The sequence below is a fragment of the Notolepis coatsorum genome (genome assembly GCF_963971535.1).
Source record: "Notolepis coatsorum genome assembly, chromosome: 8".
In the NCBI taxonomy this organism is placed as follows: Eukaryota; Metazoa; Chordata; class Actinopteri; order Aulopiformes; family Paralepididae; genus Notolepis; species Notolepis coatsorum.
The window spans coordinates 138,616,185-138,640,005 of record NC_140172.1 but is presented as its reverse complement, the minus strand read 5'-3'; the positions used below and the strand labels follow the sequence as shown (position 1 = coordinate 138,640,005).

At 40.2% G+C, this 23,821-nt stretch overlaps 1 protein-coding gene and 1 long non-coding RNA gene across 2 annotated transcripts in view; both read right to left on the bottom strand.

Moving 5' to 3' along the window:
* The window catches only part of LOC311232885 (disks large homolog 4-like), a gene marked incomplete at both ends in the record, with an annotated part of 412,013 nt that overhangs the window by 124,716 nt on the left and 263,476 nt on the right, over positions 1–23,821 (bottom strand).
* Positions 5,975–14,778, bottom strand: LOC311232887. Its single transcript, XR_014619989.1, has 3 exons — positions 14,695–14,778; positions 14,309–14,366; positions 5,975–6,245 (listed from the first exon to the last, which is right to left on the bottom strand). It is a non-coding gene; the product is annotated as an uncharacterized lncRNA (long non-coding RNA).

Here is a 23,821-nt window from a genome sequence, read left to right as displayed (position 1 = left end):
CCGCCATTTTTAATTAGCGGCCGTCACTGAATGATGCCGATTGTAGTCATTTTGAGAAGAGGACACCCAGAGCTCTCAATGAGCGTTGGAATTTCGAAAAACTACACTACCCAACGGATTCTAGCTTCCTGCGAGCAAATTACTTGTGTATGAATTCTTTTAATTTCTCTTATTTCTCGGGATTATACACCACAAAACTGAACGTTATTGGCATATATTTGGGTGCAGTTAGTTTGTCTCCCCTATTGTGAACATTTAGCAACCATCCCTGTTGAAATCCGTTCAAGAATGGCGGAGCTGTCGCAAGAATAAAAAACCTACTGTACATACAGTAGATTTCATTCTCTGTTCTTCATGCACGCCGGTGATACTAAATCCAAATTGAACTCTGTCATTTGAAAGAGAAGATTTGGCCCAATCCATAGATGTGCAAGTTGGCTATAATAAGGTCATTTATAGGCCTCATATAGAGAGAGAGAGAGAGAGAGAGAGAGAGAGAGAGAGAGAGAGAGAGAGAGAGAGAGAGAGAGAGAGAGAGAGGCATCTCTCATGTATGACTCATATTTCAAACAAAAGACAGTAAACTGTTTTTATGCTGATGTGTTTTCTATATACCATGACTTATTTTCTACAATTCTGTCATCATAAAATCGCAATATATGACAGTGTTTAAAGAATACATCCTAATCTAATCTAATCTAATCTAATCTTTTATCATTTTGTGTATCGTTTTTTAACCTGTCTGTGTTTTGTTAGGGGCACCACATGCTGGTCGAAACATCGTCATTTTAATCCCGTTGAAGAAATTATTTTCATTTCTAGTTTATTTTCCTGGGGTAGTAGTAGTAGTAGTAGTAGTAGTAGTAGTAGTAGTAGTAGTAGTAGTAGTAGTAGTAGTAGTAGTAGTAGTAGTAGTAGTAGTAGTAGTAGTAGTAGTAGTAGTAGTAGTAGTAGTAGTAGTAGTAGTAGTAGTAGTAGTAGTAGTAGTAGTAGTAGTAGTAGTAGTAGTAGTAGTAGTAGTAGTAGTAGTAGTAGTAGTAGTAGTAGTAGTAGTAGTAGTAGTAGTAGTAGTAGTAGTAGTAGTATGGCAAGCCGTTTTAACATTTATTCCCATTTTCTAGCTAGCTGGGTACCTAGCTAGCTCATTCGGACAATTTTGCGAATGAACTAGCTGGGTACCCAACTAGCTCATTCGCAAAGATGACCTAGCTAGCTGGGTACCCAGCTAGTTCAATCACAAAGACACATTCGCGAATGAGCTAGCTCACTACCTAGGTTGCAGATATGTCTTTGCGAATGAGCTAGCTGGGTACCCAGCTAGCTAGGTTGTCCTTGCGAATCAACTAGCTGGGTAGCTAGCTAGCTCATTCGCAAGGACCATTTTGGGAATGAGCTAGTTGGTTAACCAGCTAGCTGATGGTGTTTGGGGGCGGAGGGTGTTTGGGGGTGGACCGGAGGGCTGTTTTGGGGCGGAGCAGAGGGTGTTTGGGGGTGGAGGGTGGTTCTGTCAGCTCATTGGTTGACAGAAATGACCAGGTTTGTAAACAAAAATGATATTTATTAACATAAAGGAAGCACAATATGGTCACTCAAAATGACCAGGTTTGTAAACAAAAATGATATTTATTAACATAAAGGAAGCACAATATGGTAACTCAAGGGTGAGCCAAGGCTTAATGTGTCACAGCAGCACAAACATTCCCCACATTTAACATTCACAAACACTGCATAACGTTAAATGAATGTTATGATGTTATTATGATGTTATGATGTTATGATGAATTGAAAATGGGGGACCCTGATGTAAACAAGACGAAAGTCTTTCTCTGGTCTGCATCCCCTTAACAATTGTATGTATTGAGCTGTACTGTACTGTACCCATTCTGCAATCTGTTAATAAACTTTTCAATCAATCAATCAATCAATCAATCAATCAATCAATCAATCAAGTCATTGAAATGCAAATACCAGCATCTGCGTCATGTACCACGCCCCTAGACGTCCGCCCCCAGACGTTGCTACTCATCTCAGCTAGTTCATTCGCAGGTTGCGAATGAACTAGCTGGGTACCCAACTAGTTCATTCGCAGGTTGCGAATGAACTAGCTGGGTACCCAACTAGCTCATTCGCAAAGATGACCTAGCTAGCTGGGTAACCAGCTAGCTAATGTGTCTTTGCGAATGAACTAGCTGGGTACCTAGCTAGTTCATTCGCAAGGATCATTTTGCGAATGAACTAGCTGGGTACCCAACTAGTTCATTCGCAAAGATGACCTAGCTAGCTGGGTACCCAGCTAGTTCATTCGCAAGGATCATTTTGCGAATGAGCTAGTTGGGTACCCAACTAGTTCATTCGCAAAGATGACCTAGCTAGCTGGGTACCCAGCTAGTTCATTCGCAAGGATCATTTTGCGAATGAGCTAGTTGGGTACCCAACTAGCTCATTCGCAAAGATGACCTAGCTAGCTGGGTACCTAGCTAGCTCATTCGCAAAGACACATTTGCGAATGAGCTAGCTCACTACCTAGGTTGCAAATGTGTCAGCTAGCTGGGTACCCAGCTAGCTAGGTAGCACGTGTCTTAGCTAGTTAACTAGCCGGCTTTGTCCCATAGGCTTTACACCAAATTTTGCCTCAGCTAGTAGCTAGCTCATTCGCAAAATGGTCCTTGCGAATGAGCTAGCTGGGTACCCAGCTAGCTGACACATTAGCTAGCTGGGTACCCAGCTAGCTCATTCGCAAGGACCATTTTGCGAATGAACTAGCTGGGTACCCAACTAGTTCATTCGCAAAGATGACCTAGCTAGCTGGGTACCCAGCTAGTTCATTCGCAAGGATCATTTTGCGAATGAACTAGCTGGGTACCCAACTAGTTCATTCGCAAAGATGACCTAGCTAGCTGGGTACCCAGCTAGTTCATTCGCAAGGATCATTTTGCGAATGAACTAGCTGGGTACCCAACTAGTTCATTCGCAAAGATGACCTAGCTAGCTGGGTACCCAGCTAGTTCATTCGCAAGGATCATTTTGCGAATGAACTAGCTGGGTACCCAACTAGTTCATTCGCAAAGATGACCTAGCTAGCTGGGTACCCAGCTAGTTCATTCGCAAGGATCATTTTGCGAATGAGCTAGTTGGGTACCCAGCTAGTTCATTCGCAACCTGCGAATGAACTAGCTGGGATGAGTAGCAACGTCTGGGGGCGGACGTCTAGGGGCGTGGTACATGACGCAGATGCTGGTATTTGCATTTCAATGACAGAGCGCATTTGATTGGGTCATTCTGAAGTCTGGGGGCGGGCCGGACAGCGGCCGTGGTTCAAGTTTGCAGTTCCGTTCAAATATAGTTGCGTCTCAAGATTCAACGTTACAGTAGTATAGTAGAGAAATGGCTGAAGTTGTTAGAATGTATGGCAATCTGTCTGACAAGGATATGCGAGATTTGTTGATAGAAAACGGAGAATTGAAAATGATTTGAGAGAATATACTTTATTAATCACCAAATGGGGAAATTGATTGCCACCAGACGTATGTAACATACAACACAAACAAAAAAAATATTATAATAGAATACGGCAAAGTGCTTCCAGACAACACATATGGATTAAAGAAATTAAATAACACACTATATATATTCTCAATGGCTTTCTTGCAGGGATGTACAGAAGATTCATTTGAGATGGCAGCGATCTGCCGATACTGTAGAATATTAATACAATAATAACTAACTACTACACAATTAGTATGTACGTTTATTATCTTTGTATTGCATGTTCTTTGCATGTTTTGTGTTCACATCAACCTGCAAAGGGACTAGATGGAAACCGTTTATACAGTAACCATCCACTTAACGTTTTATATTCACTAGGGATGCTCGATATTGGCTTTTTTACCGATACCGATATTCCGATATTGTCCAACTCTTAATTTCGATACCGATATCAACCGATACCGATATATGCAGGGTTTCCCCCCAAAAAACGGAATAATTTCAGGTAATTAATAATTTCACTGGATGCATTCAAAAGGCTTTCTAAATGTAAGCATTATCTGTGCAAAATATGATAATTAAAAAAGTAAAAATTAACATTACATATCTCTTGTTGTTGAATTAAACCAACATGCATACTTTTGACAATAAATCAAATAAGAATTGGTTCTTACTTGCTTGCCTGGGTAAATAAAGGTTAAATAAATGTAAAAAAAAAAAAAAAAAAAATTTACCGATACCGATATCACATTTTACTGCCGATATCGGCCGATAATATCGGACATCCCTAATATTCACCATAGTGACTTACCGTTTTTAATAATACAGTAACCAGGTTACCATCCAGTGACTTACTACTTTATACAGTAACCACCCAAGTGTGTTAAAGTTTGTAGATGGAAATGAGTTTATAGCTACAATCTGGCATGTTTACATATAAATGTTTATTAAATAAATAAATTTAGTTGAATTTACAGATTAGTGTGATTGAGGTCTGCTCCACAAGCAGAACTGGACTGGAATCAAGAGTATTAATTTATATTTACAGCATATATAACCATAATAATTCTATATACCTACTTATACACCTGCATATAACCCATATAACTATGTATGATAGCAGTGTACAGTGGGGGAAATAATTATTGAACACATCAACATTTTGTTCAGTAAATGTATTTCCAATGAGCGTATTCAAGCGAAATTTGCACCAGACTTTTGTATTTGAATAAAACATTTACACATGGTCCAAAGATGTTTATTAAAACATAACAAACAAACATTATGCCACATCAATGTGGAACGCCCTACCCACAGCTGTAAAGGAATGTGAATCACTACCCACTTTCAAAACCACTCTCAAGGAGAACCTACTGGAGGCGGCAATTCGAAACTGGCCTCTGTAAATGTCCTAATAGTCCAGTCATTATATGAAAAAACCTAGGACAAATTGCAACAGTAGCAAACTCAACTGATTTTGTATCCTCATTATGTCCTTAGTGAGGGAAAAAAACTCCCAAGGAATCCCATCATGGGAAAGTTTTGAAAACGACCTATATATGTTCATATCGATTATAACAGTGGTGAAAATTTTACTTTTAGATATCACTATAAAAACTCACAAGCTGATTACACACACAAAGACAAGAAAAAAAGTCAATCACAACTTCATTGAATTATTCTGTTTACTCATGCAAATCACACATTATCTTATTTGATATGCACCAATTAGCATACACGCTAGAACTAATCAAAACATTTGATAAAGAAATTTTTTTCTTCTTGGAATATTAGTAGATAGGCTCTGTGGAGCTCAGTCCACGAGGATGGGGCTCAAGGGTTTATGTCCGTGGGGATAGGTCCATGGAGATGGGGGTTTTTATAATAGGCGGAAACTACATATTTGTACAGCATGCAAAACACTACATGATTCTTGCACAAAACTACATGGGCTTAACATAAATTTGGTATGTCTGTATAGGGGAGGCTTGTAGGTACCCATGTAACCCATTTCATTAACATATATTGAGGTAGAAGGCCAAGGGACCATTTGAAAAATGGTGATGGCCATATTTCCCTCCCCAAAAACAATCATCTTAACTTTGAATAATTAGGTATGTAGCCCCCTTTCCAATGAGGTAACATGACATGGTTGGTCTCATTGGAAACCCGAGGTTGTCTAGAATCAAATGGTATCTTTACTTTTGAGCTACCTCAAAATTTGAACGCGTCACAATCTCTGAAAGACAGTGTCGTCAGTGATCCTGCCAGCAATCAAGTACATTGAAAAAAAACACATTTCCCATGATGGGATTCCTTGGGACTTTTTTTCTCTCACTAAAGACATATTGAGGGAGTTTGCTAATGTTGCAATTTGTCCTAGGTTTAGCCTAATTCTGGCCTATAATGACTGGACTATAACCCAACCCCCTCCAATGAACAGTTACCCCCCCCCCCCCCGCCCCACCTACTCAACCCCCACCTCCTCCAATGTACAGTTTCTTCCCCCTCAAATGTATATACTCTCCAATGTATATAATGTCATGTGGGGGGCATGTATCGCAGTTCTATGGCCCTCTTCTCCAATTCTGCTTCAACCATTTTTAGTTCCACCATCTTTTCTCTGGCGCTTCCTGAGGGTGTTGGATTTTGTGATGAGCTGGGCCAGGACCAGGACCCAGCCTTCCCGTAGGCGAGGAAGCCGTTATCTCTTGCTTCAACAGACAGAAAGTCCCCAAACTGTTGAGTAATCACATCACCTCAGACAAACAGAAATACATAATTTAGGTGCATCAGTCAGATACTTTTCATATCAAGAAGCACATTTTCATATCAAGAAACACATTTTATGATAATAAAATGTGCTGAAAACCCCCAGCCCTGCACAATGGTGCGGCCCCTGTTGAGGTCCCTGCTGCGATTGAAGATTTATATGACTCATTTAATTTATTAGGACAATGTTGTCTACTAACTTGGCCAGTGAGTCATCTAGTCTTTATATATGTCTATGGAGGAGACAGTGGCAACATTGTGCTCAGTACTCAGTGAATATGCTCATCGCCCCACAGTGCAGCTCAGGCTGTGTGCTGATTTCCCCGGAACATGTCTATGGGCTGGTGGGACAGCAGGCAGAACCAGGACTCGGTCAGAACCAACAGGTCCTCCGTCTGCTGCTCTGGCTTAAACACAGTACGGCACAGTTTACTACAGGCACTTAAGCATTCTTACTCTCACAACAATAATAAATATATTAAATATTAAATTGAATACGAGTTTTCAGACAAATAAGCAGGATTTCACATTTGATTATAGGACCATGTCTTACCCAAGGTACACAACAAACAAACTAGGCTCATATTGTTTAACGCTTCATCTCCCCTTTAAGGCCAAAACATGTAAAAAAAAATAATAATAATTTTTTATATCGGCCCAATCTTGATATCGGACCGATACCGATGTGTAAAGAAACGGCCATATCGGCCAATATTATATCAGCGGCCGATATATCTTGCATCACTACATGTGCCCAAAACACTGAGCTCAGGCCTTCTCGTGTCGCTGCGCCCCAAGCCACCACGACACGCACACACACCTGTAGAGACATCAGTTGTGAGATGGACAGGTTCGAAACTCAATTCTAAGAAATAAATCAACAGTTCTGGCTTTCCAGATTAATTTATAGATGAGGGAAAGTCAGTAAGTAAGAAAAATGAGGTGGCAGAAAGATTCAACAGATTCTTTGTTAATGTAAACTGGCAGAGGAGATAACCCCGCCACAAGGGGGAGGTGTTTCTAATTATTTTATATAACGAAACACAAGTACCATCTTCTTGAGAAAAACGGATAAAAATGAAATTATGGATACTGTGAACAAACTCAACTGGAAACCTCATATCAAATATGTCAGGACTAAATTGGCACGGAGTGTTGGTGTTTTATGCAAGATAAGGCACATTCTAAACCAAAAAACACTGTATACACTAGGGGTGGACGGTATAAACGGTATACGGTATAAACGGTATTAATTTGCTCTACGGTATGGATTTTGACTATACCGTTTAACCGGTAGAGCAGCTCTAAAATAGCAATGACGTCATGTAACCACAGCGCGACTATTTCAATCGCATTTGCCCCTAAAAATAGATAGAATTAGTCATAGATAATAGATATGTGCAAACTGGAAAAAGTTATTTAGGAGGCTTCGCGCAGTGGGCGTGTCAACACGCAATTGTCATTTCATAATAAACACATATCACCGCGGCGCACAGCAAGTTTCAATTTCAGTTCCTGGCATTTTTAACCAGTGGAGAAAGGTAAGATATTTCCCTATCGTTTTTCTTATATGAATTATTCTACGTTAATAAAACATACCTGGTGATCAACTACAGTTTGCTGTAAACATTACGATATGTGTGTAGTGTTATGATAACGACGGCAGCAGCGGGAGCCGGGAGGAAGGCGTGCAGCAGTGGATTTGCGAATAGCATGCAGCTGCAGAGCCGCAGAGCCAGTGGCTCTTTCAGGTCTGGTCACAGGCCCGTCAAACAGCGCCCCCCCACCCTTGCGCCGTTCTGACCCCCATCGTCTCTAAGCATTTTGTGTGTCAATTTGTTGACACATGTGTCAATTTGTTGACACATGTGTCAATTTGTTGACACAATTGTCAATTCTTAAAGCTGAGGATGAGTGGCACCTTTGTCTCAATTCTTATTCAATTCAATTCGCTCTGCGGCTCTGCAGCTACATATGCTTCTAGCAAAATCCAGCCCCGCTGTTTGCAATGGGAGCAGGAGTCTCGACTCGGGACTTATTTTATTTGGAATATAATGACTTTATATGCAAAAGTAGCCTAGTTTTAAGTTAAAATATTATAAATCTACATGCCTTGAGGATGTCATTCTTTATATAGCCTGCCTATCAGGCAAAAAAAATTATTCTAACAGAAACACTGATACCGTGATATATACCGTTACCGTCTATGCTTCAAATTATACCGCGATATAAATTTTAGACCATACCGTCCACCCCTAGTATACACTGTACTGTACACTCTTCCTATGGTATATGACTATATGAGCTACTGTGCGGAGGTGTGGGGTAATACCTACAAAAGCACTCTACAGCCAATATGCACCATGCAAAAAAAGCAATAAGAATAATCAACAATGTAGGATATTATGAACACACTAATAACTTATTTATAAAGCTACAAGCATTGAAATGTATGGATCTAGTGGATTTAAAAACTGCCCTCATTGTATACAAAGCCAGATACAAACTAATCCCAGGCAACATTCAAAAATGGTTCAGAGACAGGGAAGGAGAATATAACTTAAGAGGGAGAGGGAATCTTAAACAACAAATGGTACACACTACGCTGAAAAGCATGTGCATATCGGTGTGTGGAGTGAAGTTGTGGAATAATTTACCTGAATACATCAAACTGAGTAAACATGTAGCACAATTTAAAAAGCAGCTAAAAAAAACACACATTAGAGAAATACAGAAATGAGTAATGAGGATAAACAAAGTTATGTTATATTGTGTTATGTAGTGCTGTACTATATTCACTGCTGTCAAGTGAATCAATTTTATTTGATTTTTCTCTTTTAAATACCGGTATAAGTAAAAGTATATTCTATATTGTAATATACTAAATTAGGGCTGGGCGATATAACGATAACGATAAATATCGCGATATATTTTAATAATCGATATCGAATATCGAAATAAAAAAAAATCGAAAAATCTTTTTTTTCCTTTTTTACCTGCAACAGGGCAGTTTTAAAACCAGAGACAGTGGACAGACTTGTCTTTCTTGCCTGCAACTTAAAGTAATGGCTTTGCTTGTCCAAATGACAATACTGACCAAATTCAGATTTATTTCTCTCTTGTCCATTTATTTTGTTTGCTTTCTAATTTAAAATACATTTTGAAACCATCTGTACACAGTAGGCTATGTGTGCTAGCAGAACTAGACTCCAGTCACGAGTCACAGTGCGGTGGTTTGTCCACCAAAAAAGCGCCAAAAGATAGAAAATAAACTAGCAGAGCCAGAACTGTTCAACTCCTCTGGAGCCACAGCCAGCAGAGAAGCCGGTTTACTTTAGCGTTTAAACCAGCTGCAGCCTGAGAACTGGAGTGTGAGGGGATGTAACACTGAAGATGGCGGCAATGACAAAGAATTTCTGCAAAATAAACAAACATCTGTTGTTAAAAAAAAAAAAAAGGATTCGATAATAACAATTCGATAATTATCGATATCGAGAAATAAAATAAAATTATCATATCGTTATCGCGATATGATTTTTTTCCATATCGCCCAGCCCTATACTAAATTATGTTATATCTAGTCAAATTAATGGAAGAACAAACATAAATGTAAGGGGGTAGGGATCAATAAGCTTAGCTTCCCTCTACTCCTTTTTTGGACATGTCTGCTAACCAAACACATTGCTCTTGACCTTTTGTTTATAATTCCATGTAATAAAAACGGAGCTCAACGCATGCATTTTGTAGATCATTGGCTAAATGATTATCCAGTTTGACTATCGTCTACTACGAGCCACCGTACCTGTAGTACTACTGCTTACAAACTGCCTCGCTACTGTGAACCTGCTCTTGTCGTCACGTCACAACTAGATGTTAAATAAACTAGTCTAGATGGAAATAGGGGTCCACGCGCACCCCCCGGAACTTTTTATGCCACCTGATTTTTCTTAATCCTTAAAGTGTCTACTTTCAGAATCTGCCAGGTGCCAAGCTGAAATAATGTCCGAAAGGCTCCATTTTTAACCCTTTATTGCACCTAACCCAAAACCGAAACATTAAAATGTGATGTAGCAAGAGGCATAACCTTTGAAGTAAACAACATGGAGACAAATTAATACATTTGTCCATACAATTCTGACCGTAGGAATTCAATGGGATGGTTATTTTTGACATGACAACATTTTGACTGTATTTCTGGACAAAAAATACAATACAATACGCATAGAGTGAATATTTGGTGACAATAATTTTTTTTTTCAATCCTCCAAGTGTTTATTTTGAGATTATATTGGGTACCAAGCTGAAATAATGTCTCAAAGGCTAGTTTGAACCCTTTATAGCACCTAACCCAAATTTTTTTAAATGAAAATATAATGTAGAAGAGGCATAACTTTTGAGGTAGACGACTTACAGAGCGAAAATACATTTTCCCACACAATTTTGATCCTAGGAATTCAAGGGGATGGTTATTGTTGACATTTGACAACATTTTGACTGTATTTCAGGACAAAAACAGCAAGAAATGACCAAACGTGTGTATGACCAACTACCTTTTCATTTTGTAAAGCACATAGTGAATATTCTAGAGTTGAACCTTATATACAGCTCAAGCATTACTGTAGATGAAGCAGTTAAATGTGCGTACAAACTTGGAACATCTGATTAACTACAAGAAGCAGCACTCACCCTCAATTCTCACATTATAAAGGCATTCAAAGAGTCAAAGGAGCTACCATGGCCCCCAACTGCACACAAGCTGGATGCTGTGAAAATGGATGAACTGCTCCCAGAGCATCTTGTACCATTTCTGAGCTCAGTGGTGACTGGGACACTTGATGAAGAAAAGTGTGAGAAGACGCAGAGGCTGGTCTATTCGATTACACAAGATGTGTGTCGAGTAGGGCTGCACGATTAATCGATTTTTTATCGAAATCGCAATTTGTAATGATGCAATTATCAAATCGCCTGCAATTAAAAAAAATTTAAATAAATAAGATTTTAACCAGGAAGTCCCATTGAGAGACAAGATCTCCTTTGCAAGGGAGACCTGGCCAAGATGACAGCAATAACATTTGCAATACATCACACAGCAATAAAAATTTGCGATACATCACACAAGAACATAATAAATGTGCATGTATACAATATACAATACATCACATGTAAACACAAAAACAAAGCAGAATAGTCTACATGATAGTAAAAGTGTATAATACAGGGTAATACAGTAATTTTGCAGTTGGGACCCGACTACAGAAAGCAGCAACATTCTTCTTGTAGGAAGTTATGTAATACAGATTTAAATTCACCAAGAGAGACTGGGGTGTAAGTGGATAATGGTCCTGTAGCCCATTCCATGCCCAAGGTGCGAAGCTTGAGAAAGCTGTTCCTAGCTAACCCTGCTCAAGTCAGAGAAAACATCTGAGCCGAGTAAGGAAAGGGTGGGGGGGGGGGGGGGGGGTGGGGGCATCTCTCTCTACTGGTTCAATTAATGTAGAAAAACGTTGCACTATAAAAACGAACTGGATAGTTGATAATAAACATTTAACTTCATTAGCTGAAGTATTCTAAAATAATTTAAGCAATTCTCCTTTTCTGTGTGTGTGTGCACGTGTCTCATATCTCATTTGATAGTATTTACTGAGGATTGCCAGATAATGTTGATATTTAAACACAAAAAAAATTATAATACAAAATATACATGATCATGCAACATAAAAAAAATTGTTGTAGGAACAGTTTGGGAGAGGGAGGTAAGGGGTTTTAGATTGTGTGTTGTGAAGTTTACTTCAGAGAGGGAGAGTAAAGTACAGGGAAAAAAAGGTACCGTTGGGTACCGTACCGGTATCGATTCCCAGGTAAAAAGAAAAATGTTCAGACTCTGTGTCCCGAACAGACCCACCGCGTAGGCCAGATGCAAGCCGCATTTTACAATAAACCTCTGTGGGGCTGCTTAAAAAAAAGTATAATCGCAATCGCAATATCTGTCCGAAAAATCGCAATTAGATTATTTCCCAAAATCGTGCAGCCCTAGTGTCGAGCAGCAACTAACAGCAAGTGAAGTGAAACTCCAAAAGCACATCCTCCTGTGTGCCACACTTCGGCACCTCTATCGAAGCAAACAGGTGAGTGATCAACTAACTTATTGCTTATGAGGTCCTACATTGTCATTGCTCAACTATGCTTCATACAGGTATTTGATATTGATACAAAAAAACATTTGTTTATCTTATTCTTTACAGCTCACAACCATCCTTTCACGACTAGGACACTCGGAGACATACGACTTCAGTATGGAACTTGAGACAGCCATGGCCAATGCTTTTGATGAGATGTCCACCAACATGACCCCTGAAATCACCACTGACGAGGGAAACAATGTTTTTCACAGCGAGTGGGACAACCTGAACAGAATCACCACCAACGTTCATGGTTCAAATGTGGTAAACAGCGCCGGGGGAATCATGATTCAAGAAGTGAAGGAGAGCCATGTGAGCACCAAGAAAAGGACCCTTCCTCTCTATGACAGGTCATCCAAGATGAGAAGCCTTAAGATCACGCCTCCCGAGACGCTGCCAGAGCTGGCATTCAAAAGAGTTGGCCCCAAATTCCCCAAGAATGCCAACTTTACCCCTGCTGCTGAGGAATTACTGGGCCCCGACTACTGTAGCACACTGCTGGGATTCTACGACTTTACTGGGGAGGACTGTATCAGCGCTTTTAAAGGCAAATGCAAGGTGAATCCCCTGAAGAAGCTGGAAAAGACTCGTAAACTCCACAAAGCTTTCAGGCAGCTTGGTGCAGACTGGATGGTCACTGATGAGCTTCAAGAGGAGATGGAGAGCTTCACATGCATTATGTATGGCCAAGCACGGATGACATCAGTTGACACAGTACGGGTGAAAATGATGAGAAAGATGGTCGGCGCTGACAAAGTCCTGGACTCCAAGTCAAAAGTAGACCTGGAACGCCTGCCAAGGTCCGTCTCATTCCACATGTCCAGCGAGCCTTCTATAAGAGAGCAGACAAGGCAATAATCAAGAGCCCAAAACCACATGATCAAGGCATGGGCTGGGAGAAGACAGGAGAAGAGGAGGTGTTGGAACCGGTCTGGGCAATTGGACCCATCCTCCCTCCTTCTCTTGTTGAGGTACTGGCTCAGAGAGCAGAGTCAGAAGAGCATGCAGCCCTTGACAAGGTGACCGATTACGCCAACAATAACTTTGTCTGTGGGTAAAGTGGATGGAGAGTACGAGCATGAGGATGAAGAGCTGGAGATGGAAGAAATTGAATTAGAAGATCTCTTCAGTGACGATGAGGATGAGTAGTTTAGGTCAGCAAGTTGGTAGTGACATGAAAAGGTAAATGTATTGGTTGTCTACTTCAAAAGTTATGACTCTTCTACATTATATTTTCATTTTTAGATTTTTGGGTTAGGTGCTATAAAGGGTTAAAACTAGCCTTTGGGACATTATTTGAGCTTGGTACCCAATATAATTTCCAAATAAACAGTTGGAGGATTGAAAAAAAAACTGATTGTCAACAAATATTCACTATGCGTTTGAAAAATAAAAATGTAGTTGGTTAGACACGCATTTCTTGCATTTGTTTGCTGTTTTTGTCCAGAAATACAGTCAAAATGTTGTAAAATGTCAAAAAAATAACCATTCCATTGAATTCCTAGGGTCAGAATTGTATGGGAAAATGCATTCATTTGTCTCTGTATGTTGTTTACTTCAAAGATTATGCCTCTTGAGTCTTGCTACATCAAATTTTAATGTTTCGGTTTTGTGTTAGGTGCAATAAAGGGTTAAAAATTGAGCCTTTCGGACATTATTTCAGCTTGGCACCTGGCAGATTCTGAAAGTAGACACTTTAAGGATTAAGAAAAATCAGGTGGCATAAACATTTCCAGGGGGTGCGCGTGGACCCCTATTTCCATCTAGACTAAACCCACGGTTTGATAAACCCAAGTGTGTTCATTGACCCACACGCAACTGAGGTACATATTAACAGTTTACACATTTGATGGTAGAAATCAGTTTGTTACCCTCATACCAAGATGGCGGCGGTCTCGTGACGTCAGAGTGTCTTCGATTTCAAATAAACTTGAGTAAAAGATAAAAGCATAGCAGATAGACAGTGAGATTTGAGATAGATAGATAGGAGGACACAATGTATTAATGTAACAGCTAATACAATTTAAACTTTGCAAACTCCCATACATGTAACGTTATTATGATAGATAAGCTGTAGCTGTAGCAGAAAACACGAGACTGAGTCGAGTCACCTAAATCGAAATGTTGAAACAGTGCCAAGCCAACACGAACTCAAAAACACTTTAACATATTGGTAAACAAACGTATTGTTGAAAATATACACTATGACTGCTGTTGTGACATGTTTAAGATCGTATTGACTAGTTTACACACTCACCTTCAAAGTTTCAAACCGCGGCGCTAACGTTAACTTGTTGATCTTAGCTCTGTAAATCGGGATCTTCTTCTCTGCTCCTATTTCCTAAATGTTGTAACAGCGCCACCACAAACTCGCAACAGCGCCACTTGTGGCCAAAAATATGACGATAGACAGACAATTGTTAAGCTGCATACAGTTGAGCGGTGATAGAATGTGATTGGACAAATGGGATTTAGGGGAGGGGGAGGTGACGCAATTCATTAGTCTTTGGGGGAGGGGTGCTTTTAGAAGTGTCTGTCTTTTAGAATTCACAGTTCAAGTGACTACAAACTTTGATTGATTGATTGAACATTTTATTAACAGATTGCAGAATGGGTACAGTACAGTACAGCTCAATACACAATTGTTAAGGGGATGCAGACCAGAGAAAGACGTTTGTCTTGTTTCCATCAGGGTCCCCCATTTTCAATTCATATAGACATTTATGACATACACAACATACATGACATTTATGGCATAGGGACATATAGGTATTTAGTACTGATACATTTGTGACATAAACGGTATTCAAATATACAGTACTGTTACCCCTAGATCCTGACAGAGTATATATGATGGGGAGGGGACTGTACATTAGGAGGGGGTGGGTGGGTGGGAGAGAAATACATACGGCGGGGAGGGAATATATACATGCGGTGGGGAGGAGACTGTCTATTAGGAGGTAGTGGGGGTTTTGGGCATTTACGGATTTTGCCTAGTTCCGTGCTGAGGGTTTTTTCAACCTGCAACTTGTTCTTGTCAGAGACCAGCAGGGCTGAGTCGTCCGCAAACAGGAACAAGTTGCAGTCACAGGCTGACGACATGTCATTTGCATAAATTAGGAAGAGTAGCGGTCCTAGTATGCTTCCTTGTGGAACACCACAGCTCACTGTGAGGGGGGGGGGGTAGAGTACCGTTTACCTCTACCATCTGTTCTCTCCCCTCCAGGTAGGATTGCATCCAGCTCACTGATAGACTATCAAAACCAATTGCTTTTAGCTTGTCAATCAGAATGGTGTGATTGACAGTGTCGAAGGCCTTTTGTAGGTCCAGCATGACCATGCCGCAGTATTTGCCCGCGTCCACCTCTTGCTTGATGTGGTCGTTCAAATAGAGAAGGCATGTGTCAGTGGAGTGGGATGTTCTGAAGCCAGATTGGAATTCGTAGATTAGATTTTTATCCGCGAGGTACTTTTCGACCTGTTCGTATACTATTTTTTCCATGACTTTCGAGATGGATGTAAGGATAGAAACAGGGCGGTAGTTGCCTGGGTCTAATTTGCTGCCCTTTTTGTGCAGGGGTGTTACTCTCGCAATTTTGAAGTCCTTGGGGACGTGTCCCTGTTTTATGGAGAGGTTTATTATGTGTGTGATGACTGGGGTGATGGCGGCTGCTGAGTCTCTGAGGAATTTGGAGGGGATGTTGTCATGGCCAGTGGCCTTGTTCGGTTGGAGGGCGCTCAGTTTTTTGAGTACCTCATCTGTATAGTTACCATTTCCAGTTTGAAATCGTCTTTGTGGACGCCTAGGTTCTTGTAGTATGCTACTATGTGTTCTACCCCATACTGCCCTGAGTGGGAGGGTAGTTTGTTTATCAGTGTTGTGGCTATGTTTGTGAAGAAAGTGTTTAAGTAATTGGCTACATCCAGTTTGTCTGTGATGAGCGTGTTGTCCGTCTTTATGTTTATGTTTGAGAACCTGATTTTAAGTTTTTTACTGCAGCCTAGTTGATTATTGAGTAATTTAAAAAGTTCATGTGGTTTTTTTTTGTTTTCCTCAGTTTTGTCATTGATGATTTTTTTTTTGCAGTTTTTATCATGGAGCTTACGTCATTTCTTAGTCTGTTTCTTTCTAGTTTGAGTTCAGTCACATGGGCTTGGAGTTCACTGCTTGTGCTTTTGGTAAGCTTTGACTGACTTTTACTTTTACGGTCAGTATTTCAGTGTGCATCCACGGCTCAGCGCAATTTTTTACCCTGGTGGTTCTTAGGGGGGCCATGTTGTTTAGTATTGTTGAGAATTTGGTTTTGAAGCCAAGCCATGTTTCTTCAACCAGTGTACCATTGAGCTCATCTGACCAGTCCAGGCTCTCCAGTTCAAGGTTAAAGGCCTCGCTAGAGTAGGTTTTGAGGTCTCTAGATGTGACTGTTTTGTGACAGCCAGCCTTTTGTTTTAGCTTTTTGCGGGTACAGAATATCATGGCGTTCTATCGCCATGCTCTAAGACAAACTCTAACCGAAAACCAACTTCGAAAGAGTGCCTAAGCAGCAAAAAAAAAAAGAGAGTGACTGATAGTGCCATCTAGTGGTAAGGTAAAAGTACTGTATTACAACACTCTCACTTAATTTTACAATGGCATTCAAGTCCCTTTAAATAATATTACAACACTCCCACTTAATTTTACAATGGCATTAAGTGCCTTTAAATAATATTACAGCGCCATGCTCTCCTTCATAAAAAGAAACGTCAAGAAAAAATATATTTTAAACAGCAAAAAAAAAAAAAACTTTTTACAATGCTTTTACTGGAACTCTTTTTCACATTATTTCAGACTTGCTTTGACTAGGCAGCGTTCGGCGTTCACCTGTCAAGCACAAATAACCACTCTATTTTACATGTGAATTACCAAAGTGCCACTTAACCCTTTCACTGCCACACGACAGAAGGTTAACCCAAATTAAACAATAACATTTTTTTTGTATATATATATTGAACAATTAACAATATTCCTGTGAATGCATGAGTACACTGAATGAATACTGAGAGTATTACTGGCATAATAGATCATGTAAATAGAATTCTTACAATTTCTGGATTAATAAACCATCCTCTGACAAGCATGTTCTTGAATAATTTGTGTGTTTTTGAAACTCAATGCCTCTTATCACCTCTGTGGGGGGTGAGTGGGCTAATAATTCACAAATTATATTGTGGTGCAGGTATTCTAGCTAAACAAAACAGTGATAATGACACTTTTGAATGGTGTGAATTTAGTCATTGTTAGTATAAATAAGAATAATCAATTTTGTAATGTTGGGCAATAAGGCATAACAATAGAGCCTCTTGATTGATTGATTGATTGATTGAAAAGTTTATTAACAGATTGCAGAATGGGTACAGTACAGTACAGCTCAATACATACAATTGTTAAGGGGTTGCAGACCAGAGAAAGACTTTCGTCTTGTTTACATCAGGGTTCCCCATTTTCAATTCATCATAACATATATGACATACAGATAGACAGTACATCTATACATTTATGACATATCAGATTTGCAAATACAGTACTGTTTGTGATACAAAAGTGTCCAGAAAAAGAGTGTATTTGACGTAGAAACTACATTGGAGGAGGTTGGGTGGGGGCTGTACATTGGAGGTGGGGGGGGGACACACATTGTACACTGTATTGGAATACTGACAAAGCCATACTTGGTCATTTATTGTACAACTGGGTTAGGACATTTGTAGGGGCCAGTTTCGAATTGCAGTCTCCCGTAGGTGTTTTTTGAGAGTGTTATTGAAAGTGGGTAGTGATTCACATTCCTTTACAGCTTTGGGTAGGGCGTTCCACATTGATGTGGCATAATTGCTAAACGTGTTTAGTCCCTTGTTTGAGCCGAATCTGGGTTTTACATGATTTGTGGAGCTCCCTCTGGTGTTGTGATCATGGTATTCACTGACCTTTAGGAAGTATTTTGACATGTACAGAGATACATGAGAGATATTTAGAGAAAGTAGATAGATTTTGGGGGGGAATTGTTAATTCTACTTAAACTTAATGCAACATCTATAATAGTAAATATCATTCAGAAAACAATATGTTGGGTAGGAGTGGGGGGGGGGGGGTTGGGTAGGAGGGGTGGGTGGGGGACACTGTACAACTGTACAAACAACACTGTACATTGGATTATGAATGAATGTGGACTGTTCCATCAGAGGGGGGAGCTTCGATGGTCATGTAAGTGGCTACAGACCGCTGCACTTAAATATAAACATTAGTCTACCTGGAGACTCAATGAGGTAATTGTAGATGTCGCCATAAGACGCGTCTGGCCATTTAGTGGGATCATTTTTTCATTATCCTGTTCGGCTGAAAGGACATTGGCCACCGAAGCTCCCCCCTCTGATAGAACAGTCCACATTCATTCGAGCGTCATCTCGCGTCGTCCAGACTCCATGGGCACTCTGCGCATGTCCATGCGGAATAGGTGCTTTAAAATGGGCTTTTTCTCTGCCGATTTAGTTCTGATCGATTAGTTATGGGTCACGCCGTGTTCAGGAGAGCGAGGCGCATAAACGTCTATTCGATCATGTCTCTAGCACCCCCACAGCCGTATCGGCAACCACTTACATCACGGCTCTCGTCCACATTCATTCATATGCTCCCCCCGCAATCTCCTCCCCGATTTCAATGTAACGCGGAAGTGTAGTGGTCTTCGTTAAACACTAAAACTACGATACCCAGAGCTCATCGCACAAACCGGAAGCGAATATACGTCATCTTTCCTCGCCACGTCCTTTAACTATTCCTCACCGGCAACTTATCCAATTTAAAAGAAAATTAAAACATCTTTTCAAAATCTTTCTTCACATCTAGATTTGTAAATTCCACATAACCTTAGATGTTGTTCTTTAAACATTACGTAGGCCCCTTACCCGCTCGCGAATTGAACGCCACCCCATACGTTAGGCTAAAACCAAAGATTTTCGTCCATCAGCCCGTTTTAAACAGCGTAAATACGCCATTTCTCTCCGTTCTTAAAGCAATCAACTTATATACGCCAACTCCCGCACACCTTAGCTAGTATCCCTGCGTTTTTAACAACAATCCGACGGTCGCAACATATTTTAAAACGCATAATATTAGCTAAAACCAAAGATTTTCGTCCATCAGCCCGTTTTAAACAGCGTAAATACGACATTTCTCTCCGTTTTAAAGCAATCAACTTATATACGCCAACTCCCGCACACCTTAGCTAGTATCCCTCCGTTTTTAACAACAATCCAAGGTCGCAACATATTTTAAAACACATAATTTGTTGAGCTGGGGACTATAAACAGAACCAGGGTGCATGGAAAGGGCTGTAGCGTATTTCTGTATGCCTAGCCCTGCCCCCAGACTTCAGAATGACCCAATCAAATGTGCCCTATCATTGAAATGCAAATACCAGCAGCTACGTCATGTACCACGCCCCTAGACGTCCGCCCCCAGACGTTGCTACTCATCCCAGCTAGTTCATTCGCAGGTTGCGAATGAACTAGCTGGGTACCCAACTAGCTCATTCGCAAAATGATCCTTGCGAATGAACTAGCTGGGTACCCAGCTAGCTAGGTCATCTTTGCGAATGAACTAGCTGGGTACCCAACTAGCTCATTCGCAAAATGATCCTTGTGAATGAACTAGCTGGGTACCCAGCTAGCTAGGTCATCTTTGCGAATGAACTAGCTGGGTACCCAACTAGCTCATTCGCAAAATGATCCTTGTGAATGAACTAGCTGGGTACCCAGCTAGCTAGGTCATCTTTGCGAATGAACTAGTTGGGTACCCAGCTAGTTCATTCGCAAAATGATCCTTGCGAATGAACTAGCTGGGTACCCAGCTAGCTAGGTCATCTTTGCGAATGAACTAGTTGGGTACCCAGCTAGTTCATTCGCAAAATGGTCCTTGCGAATGAGCTAGCTGGGTACCCAGCTAGCTAATGTGTCAGCTAGCTGGGTACCCAGCTAGCTCATTCGCAAGGACCATTTTGCGAATGAGCTAGCTACTAGCTGAGGCAAAATTTGGTGTAAAGCCTATGGGACAAAGCTGGCTAGTTAACTAGCTAAGACACGTGCTACCTAGCTAGCTGGGTACCCAGCTAGCTGACACATTTGCAACCTAGGTAGTGAGCTAGCTCATTCGCAAATGTGTCTTTGCGAATGAGCTAGCTAGGTACCCAGCTAGCTAGGTCATCTTTGCAAATGAGCTAGTTGGGTACCCAACTAGCTCATTCGCAAAATGATCCTTGCGAATGAACTAGCTGGGTAGCTAGGTCATCTTTGCGAATGAACTAGTTGGGTACCCAGCTAGTTCATTCGCAAAATGATCCTTGCGAATGAACTAGCTAGGTACCCAGCTAGTTCATTCGCAAAGACACATGAGCTAGCTGGGTACCCAGCTAGCTAGGTCATCTTTGCGAATGAGCTAGTTGGGTACCCAGCTAGTTCATTCGCAACCTGCGAATGAACTAGCTGAGATGAGTAGCAACGTCTGGGGGCGGACGTCTAGGGGCGTGGTACATGACGCAGATGCTGGTATTTGCATTTCAATGACAGGGCACATTTGATTGGGTCATTCTGAAGTCTGGGGGCAGGGCTAGGCATACAGAAATACGCTACAGCCCTTTCCGTGCACCCTGGATCTGTTTATAGTCCCCAGCTCAACAAATTATGTGTTTTAAAATATGTTGCGACCTTGGATTGTTGTTAAAAACGGAGGGATACAAGCTAAGGTGTGCGGGAGTTGGCGTATATAAGTTGATTGCTTTAAAGACGGAGAGAAATGTCGTATTTACGCTGTTTAAAACGGGCTGATGGACGAAAATCTTTGGTTTTAGCTAATATTATGTGTTTTAAAATATGTTGCGACCGTCGGATTGTTGTTAAAAACGCAGGGATACTAGCTAAGGTGTGGGGGAGTTGGCGTATATAAGTTGATTGCTTTAAGAACGGAGAGAAATGTCGTATTTACGCTGTTTAAAACGGGCTGATGGACGAAAATCTTTGGTTTTAGCTAATATTATGTGTTTTAAAATATGTTGCGACCGTCGGATTGTTGTTAAAAACGCAGGGATACTAGCTAAGGTGTGGGGGAGTTGGCGTATATAAGTTGATTGCTTTAAGAACGGAGAGAAATGTCGTATTTACGCTGTTTAAAACGGGCTGATGGACGAAAATCTTTGGTTTTAGCTAATATTATGTGTTTTAAAATATGTTGCGACCGTCGGATTGTTGTTAAAAACGCAGGGATACTAGCTAAGGTGTGGGGGAGTTGGCGTATATAAGTTGATTGCTTTAAGAACGGAGAGAAATGTCGTATTTACGCTGTTTAAAACGGGCTGATGGACGAAAATATTTGGTTTTAGCCTAACGTATGGGTGGCGTTCAATTCGCGAGCGGGTAAGGGGCCTACGTAATGTTTAAAGAACAACATCTAAGGTTATGTGGAATTTACAAATCTAGATGTGAAGAAAGATTTTGAAAAGATGTTTTAATTTTCTTTTAAATTAGATAAGTTGCCGGTGAGGAATAGTTAAAGGACGTGGCGAGGAAAGATGACGTATGTTCGCTTCCGGTTTGCGCAATGAGCTCTGGGTATCGTAGTTTTAGTGTTTAATAATAATAACTAACTACTACACAATTAGTATGTACGTTTATTATCTTTGTATTGCATGTTCTTTGCATGTTGTGTTCACATCAACCTGCAAAGGGACTAGATGGAAACCGTTTATACAGTAACTCATCGCGCAAACCGGAAGCGAACATACGTCACGGCCGTGGTTCAAGTTTGCAGTTCCTTTCAAATATAGTTGTGTCTCAAGATTCAACGTTACAGTAGTAGAGTAGAGAAATGTTAGAATGTAATAGGACATGTATGGCAATCTGTCTGACAAGGATATGCGAGATTTGTTGATAGAAAACGGAGAATTGAAAATGATTTGAGAGAATATACTGTATTAATCCCCAAAGGGGGAAATTGATTGCCACCAGACGTATGTAACATAAAACACAAACAAAAAAAATATTATAATAGAATACGGCAAAGTGCTTCCAGACAACACATATGGATTAAATAAATTAAATAACACAGTATATATATTCTCAATGGCTTTCTTGCAGGGATGTACAGAAGATTCATTTGAGATGGCAGCGATCTGCCGATACTGTAGAATATTAATACAATAATAATAACTACTACACAATTAGTATGTATGTTTATTATCTTTGTATTGCATGTTCTTTGCATGTTGTGTTCACATCAACCTGCAAAGGGACTAGATTTGTATTACTGTATCTCTATCTCTTTGTATTTAAATGTTCTTATAATTTTTTTATGCTTGCTTATGCCTGTATGTTCTACTGTTGTGAAGCACTTTGAACTGCAACCTCTGTATGAAAAGTGCTATACAAATAAAATTATTATTATCCCATCACTGTCAATGGATGTCTTATTCTTTGACTTTGATACAATGGATATGATTTCTGCTTCACTGACATTTCCCAAAAACATAGACTGCAGTACTTTACTATCTCCTCTCCATCCTTCCTGTAATGGTTCATCGTGTTTTTGAATGGCATCTGCCAGATTTGGCCCCACATTCACAAAAAAATTGTTGAATTCATTAACCACCTCATTCATGTTTTTTATAGTCTTACTATTACTAATGAAATGGCTAGGCATTTTTATGGACGCTGATTTATTTCCCATTACCTTATTTATTATTTTTATTTCCGCCTAACAATCTATTGTAATAATCTTTCTTGGCCCATCTCATAATGAATACTAACTTATTCTTATACACTTTGTATTTAGTTTCAGCAGCCTTTTTTCTACATTTGATCAAATCTCTATAGTTTGTTTTTCTTTTTACATGCATTCTCTAACCACTTTGTTATCCATGGTTTTATATTGTCATTACTTTTTTGTTTATGTTGAACCATTGGGCAGTGCCTATCGTAAAGTGTCCGATAGATATTCAAAAAGTATTGTAAGCAGCATTGACGTCTTCTACATAGACCCCCCTTGAAATGTATTAACGAAAATGTGTTATCTAATACTATACATTCACTAAATTGTTACTCCGTATAATAATTACAATTGGCTTCAATGGAATTAAACACGTCTTTCTGGGTCGATATCGCATTCAAAGTCTTGTATTTTATCGCCACATAAATATTCGTCTGTTGATTCTGTCATATTTCATGGAATATATATATATTCAACTGCTTTGCATTTCAAGTCACCGTCGACAAACACAGCTGCAGGTAGGATTGCATCCAGCTCACTCAATCAGAATGGAGTGATTGACAGTGTCGAAGGCCTTTTGTAGGTCCAGCATGACCATGCC